Genomic DNA, 5,432 nt, shown 5'->3' on the forward strand with positions numbered 1-5,432 from the left:
GAGAGAGCTGAAGGAAATTCCTTAGGTGTCAGTTCAGGGAAACTTCATAAAAATGCTGAAAGTCACTAACTAGTATAGATCACAGCATGAGGGCAGAAAGCTCCAACAAGTCTGTCTTTAATGAATGTAATGAATTTAATTACTTGATTATGTGGAAAGCATTGCTTAAAGGAATTTTACATCTCTTTTAAAGAGTTTGGAATGAATTAGACAACAGTGTATAGAAAAATCCAGTAGATTCTCAGTAACTTTCTGCACAATGAAAGGCAGCATCAACAAAATGAAAAAAGCAGTTCCTCAAGTATTTGCAAGTCTTATATCTGATAAGAGGTTAGTCTACAAAGTACAGGAAGAATTTATATAACCCAACAAGAAAAAGCGATTTGATTTAAAAGTTAGGCAGAGTCTGAACAAGCATTTCCCTAAAGAAGACAGAGATAGCTAACAGGGACATGGGGAGGTGCTCAGTCTCACTAACCACAGTGCATTCTACCATTTGTTAGAATGGCTACTATAAGAGAAAAGAAATGACAGATGCTGGTACAAACATGAAGAAAACTGAATCTCTGTACATTGCTAGAAGGGATATAAATTGGTGATATGTAGAGAGTCAGGAGGTAGCGCAGCGGCTTAAGCACACGTGGCACAAAGCGAAAGGACTGGCGTAAGGATCCCGGTTCCAGTCACCGCTCCCCACCCGTAGGGAATCGCTTCACAGGTGGTGAAGGAGGTCTGCAGGTGTCTATCTTTCTCTCCCCCTCTCTGTCTCCCCTCCTCTCTCCATTTCTCTCTGTCCTATCCAACGACAACAACAACAATAATAATAACGACAACAAAGATAAAACAATAAGGGCAACAAAAGGGGGAAAAATGGTCTCCAGGAGCAGTGGATTTGTGGTGCAGGCACCGAGCCCCAGTAATAACCCTGGAGGTAATAAATAAATAAATAAATTGGTGATATGTAAAGTAGTACAAAAGTTTCTCATAAAATTAATAGCCTTCAGGAGCAGTGAGCCCCAGTGATAACCCTGGACGTAAAAAAAAGAAAGTACAAGAATATCTTTCTTTTTAAAATCTCTATCTTCACAGTATTATTTAATAAAAATTATGATATGAAAGCAATTTTATTATCTGAATGAACAGAAAGAAAATGTGTTGTATATTTTATAGCCACCAAAAAGAAAAAAAATCTAGTCATATTCTCAAGGGCACTTGGCTAAGATAAACTAAAGAGATTCTAGAAAAGGCAAATACCTCACTTTATATGAAATTTTTATAAAACAAAGACAAAAATCAACTTGGTGGGGTGGGTAGCATAATGGTTATGCCAAAAGATTACTATGCCTGAGGCTCCAACGTCTCAGATTCAATTTCCTATACCATAAGATACAAACAAATAAATAAAAAGGAAAGGAAAGGAAAGAAGAAAGAAAGAAAAATCCATCAGGCAAGAGAGAGAACCTACATGCTTATAAGGTAGAGAATATTGGCCATTACCAGAGGTGGGAGTGGGGTGGGGGTAGGTTCGGTGAAATCAGTATGTCTGACCTCGTAAAGGTCATCTTGTGACTACACAGAAAAAAAAATAACCAAAAACCATTAATAAGAAAAAAATGTAATCATGACTTTCTAGTTGACTGATCATGGTAGCATACTTAAGAGAAAACATGTATCTGCCAGAAAGTTTGTTTTGCACTATTCCAAGGTTTCATACTACCACTAGGGGTAGGGTGGTGGCACACCTGTACTGCAGGTGTCTCTCATTTCCCTTTCCTTCCTTCCTTCCTTCCTTCCTTCCTTCCTTCCTTCCTTCCTTCCTTCCTTCCTTCTTTCCTTCCTTCCTTCCTTCCTTCCTTCCTTCCTTCTTTTCTTCCTTCCTTCTTTCCTTCCTTCCTTCCTTCCTTCCTTCCTTCCTTCCTTCCTTCCTTCCTTCCTTCCTTCCCCCCTTGCTCTCTCTTTTCCTTTTTGTCTCTTACCCTTTGCCAAATAAGTAAGTAGACATCAAGAATGATGGTTTGGGTAGGCACTGAGTCCCAGCAACAACCCTAGTGGAAAAAGTAAATAAATAGAATGCATGAAACCTCCCACACATGAAATTTCTAGTCTTCTCAGTAGTTAAGCAATCTGGCTAATTAGACATTGTGAATCAGCTGAACTTTGAAAGTCTAAACTCAGCTTTTAGGAGTATTAATGTATGGTGTACGAAAGCAGGGGTCATACATACAATGACTGTTGTATGAAAGTTGTAGGTGGTCTATAATAATGACACTAATATTCTTTGTGCTCTTGCTCAATGTCAAAATGCTCTCTTTAGTTTACTTCCATCTATCCTTACATATTACCAGCTCCATTTTATAGATTAAAAATCTGAATTTAAAGAGGGAAGGAAACTTTCCTAGAGTGACAGGGTTTGGAAAATGCAGGCAGTATAACTGCAGAGCCTATGCTCTTGACTATATCTCTCTTTTACCTCAATGCAAGTTCAGGAAATTCTAACGCCTATAGAAAATTGGGAAATCGCCCTATGAGCGACGGCTTCTCATCATGGCGGACCCTAGAGATAAGTCACTGACGGATTTTCGGAAGAAGCTTCTTGAACATAAGGAGATAGATGGCCGTCTCAAAGAATTAAGAGAACAATTAAAAGAACTTACCAAGCAGTATGAAAAGTCTGAAAATGATCTGAAGGCCCTACAAAGTGTTGGACAGATTGTGGGTGAAGTACTTAAGCAGCTAACTGAAGAAAAATTCATTGTTAAAGCTACAAATGGACCAAGATACGTTGTGGGTTGTCGCCGACAGCTTGATAAAAGTAAGCTGAAACCAGGAACAAGAGTTGCTTTGGATATGACTACACTATCATGAGATATTTGCCAAGGGAGGTGGATCCACTAGTTTATAATATGTCTCATGAGGACCCTGGAAACGTTTCTTATTCTGAAATTGGAGGCCTATCAGAATAGATTCGGGAGTTAAGAGAGGTGATAGAATTACCTCTTACAAACCCAGAATTATTTCAGCGTGTAGGAATAATACCTCCAAAAGGCTGTTTATTATATGGACCACCAGGTACAGGAAAAACACTCTTGGCACGAGCTGTTGCTAGTCAGCTGGACTGCAATTTCTTAAAGGTTGTATCTAGTTCTATTGTAGACAAGTACATTGGTGAAAGTGCTCATTTGATCAGAGAAATGTTTAATTATGCAAGGGACCATCAGCCATGCATCATTTTTATGGATGAAATAGATGCTATTGGTGGTCGTCGGTTTTCTGAGGGTACTTCAGCTGATAGGGAGATTCAGAGGACTTTAATGGAGTTACTGAATCAAATGGATGGATTCGATACTCTGTATAGAGTTAAAATGATCATTGCTACAAACAGACCAGATACACTGGATCCTGCTTTGCTTCGTCCAGGAAGATTAGATAGAAAAATACATATTGATTTACCAAATGAACAAGCAAGATTAGATATATTGAAAATCCATGCTGGTCCCATAACAAAGCATGGTGAAATAGATTATGAAGCAATTGTGAAGCTTTCTGATGGCTTTAATGGAGCAGACCTGAGAAATGTTTGTACTGAAGCAGGCATGTTTGCAATTCGAGCTGATCATGACTTTGTAGTACAGGAAGACTTTATGAAAGCAGTCAGAGAAGTGGCTGATTCCAAGAAGCTAGAGTCTAAATTGGACTACAAACCTGTGTAATTTACTGTAAGGATTTTGATGGATGCATGACAGATATTGGCTTAATATTAAAATAAAGTTAAGGAAAATAAAAAAAAAAGAAAATTGGGAAATCAAAGAGGAATGAAGGTGCCTCTAGTAGAGATGATGGTAGCTCTATATAGATTAAGTCCAGAGAATCAGCATTGGGAGGAAAATGAGGCTGACATTGTCAATTTACTCATAAGAACTAAGAGCTAATGTGCTTTTGTCAACAATTCATTTAATTTAGAGATGCTTGTAAACTTGTTTACTCTACTGAAGAAGCCAAGAACATTGACATCAAAATTGATCTTTCTCCTGAGACTCTACTTTGTTGCTTTCATTTGCCTGCCATTTTACTTCTCATCCCCTTTAATCGCCAGGAGTTCTATTATTTCCAGCAGAGAAACCCAGGCCTGGTTTCTCTTGTTTGAACTTTTTTTTCCACTTATTTTCACCAAAGAAAGTCTTGCCAAATAGACAAGGTGACAGCAACCTGGAGGCAACGAGGACCTGGTTCCCCCTCCCACTCCCGGACTCATTAAATATGGTGCAATTCCTACCAAGAGGGCTGGGGGTGGAGGCTGTGTGGGCAAAAGACACAGCTTCCAAATGTTCTTGTAAATATTCATAAAAACATGTCAGTGTTGCTAAACCCACAGCAAATGATAATCATCTGCCCCCCTACACTCTACATCTTTTTGCTGTTAATCCTTTTGTCTGCCTTGAATTCCTTCCCACAACTGATTCTCCCCTATATTTGAATTTTTGAATTACTGCCAGCGTTCTTACCCTATGCAGCCTTTCATGCATGTGTGTAGTACCCCTTAAAGCAGTGGTCCTCTTATGCCAGCAAGGGGTGTGAATGACACACACCATCCTAGGGACATTACTTCTTCCTCATCTTAATTCCTTGCTCTTGGGGAACACAATAATTATTCTGACCAGGAACTGATGGGGATTTCTGAACAACCTGGCACATCTGAAACATTTTCTGACTCATTGAGCTGGCATATACTGCTAGATCAGCACTGGCCCTGTTCCACACAGCCTGTCACCAACAGTGGGTGTTGTTGTAAGCACTAGTTTTGATTGTGGCAAGATGGGCTCTGTGACTCTCCTCTTGTTCTGTTGAGCTCAGAAAAGGCATCTGGTCTCCATTCACATTACATTTGACAAGAGTCCAAAATCTAAATGAATGTTGCTAATAAAGAACTGTAAGGAAAAAACATGTTGAGAACTACTGAGTGTATTCAACACATACCAAGCCTGGGAGCAGGGGGAGGGGAGGGGAGTGAATGCACTGGGTTAGGATCATGAATTGGAGGTTGAAAGCTGTGGGCTCTGTTTCTGGCTGGGTTCAGGAGCTGTGCTTCATATTGCCTTCTTTAAACTGAGAACCATCCGACAATGCTTTATGATACACAAGAGACTACATGTGACTTTTCATATGTTTAACTCTGCTGTTGGTCAACTAAGTTTCAAACGAGTTAATATTGATTGGACAACCACTTCCTGCCTGCCTTAATCAACAGCTGCCAAGAGGTGGTTTTAGACCCTGCATATAATTCACTGGAAGTATCCAATTTCTTTAATCTGGGTAATTGGTGTATCCTCCAACTTTTATATAGTACATTCAAATACAGTGTAATCCCATCTTTCCTTTATTTTCTACAAGTATCTCTCTTGTATTCTTCCTGGTCCCAAAGGACCTAATCAGCA

The 5,432-nt window shown here is 39.4% G+C and overlaps 1 pseudogene; it reads left to right on the top strand.

The window, feature by feature from the left end:
- Positions 1 to 2,526: 2,526 nt before the first annotated feature.
- On the top strand, positions 2,527 to 3,794 carry LOC103108000 (26S proteasome regulatory subunit 10B-like; annotated as a pseudogene).
- Positions 3,795 to 5,432: the final 1,638 nt, after the last annotated feature.

Source organism: Erinaceus europaeus, chromosome 16, assembly GCF_950295315.1.
Source record: "Erinaceus europaeus chromosome 16, mEriEur2.1, whole genome shotgun sequence".
Classification (NCBI taxonomy): Eukaryota; Metazoa; Chordata; class Mammalia; order Eulipotyphla; family Erinaceidae; genus Erinaceus; species Erinaceus europaeus.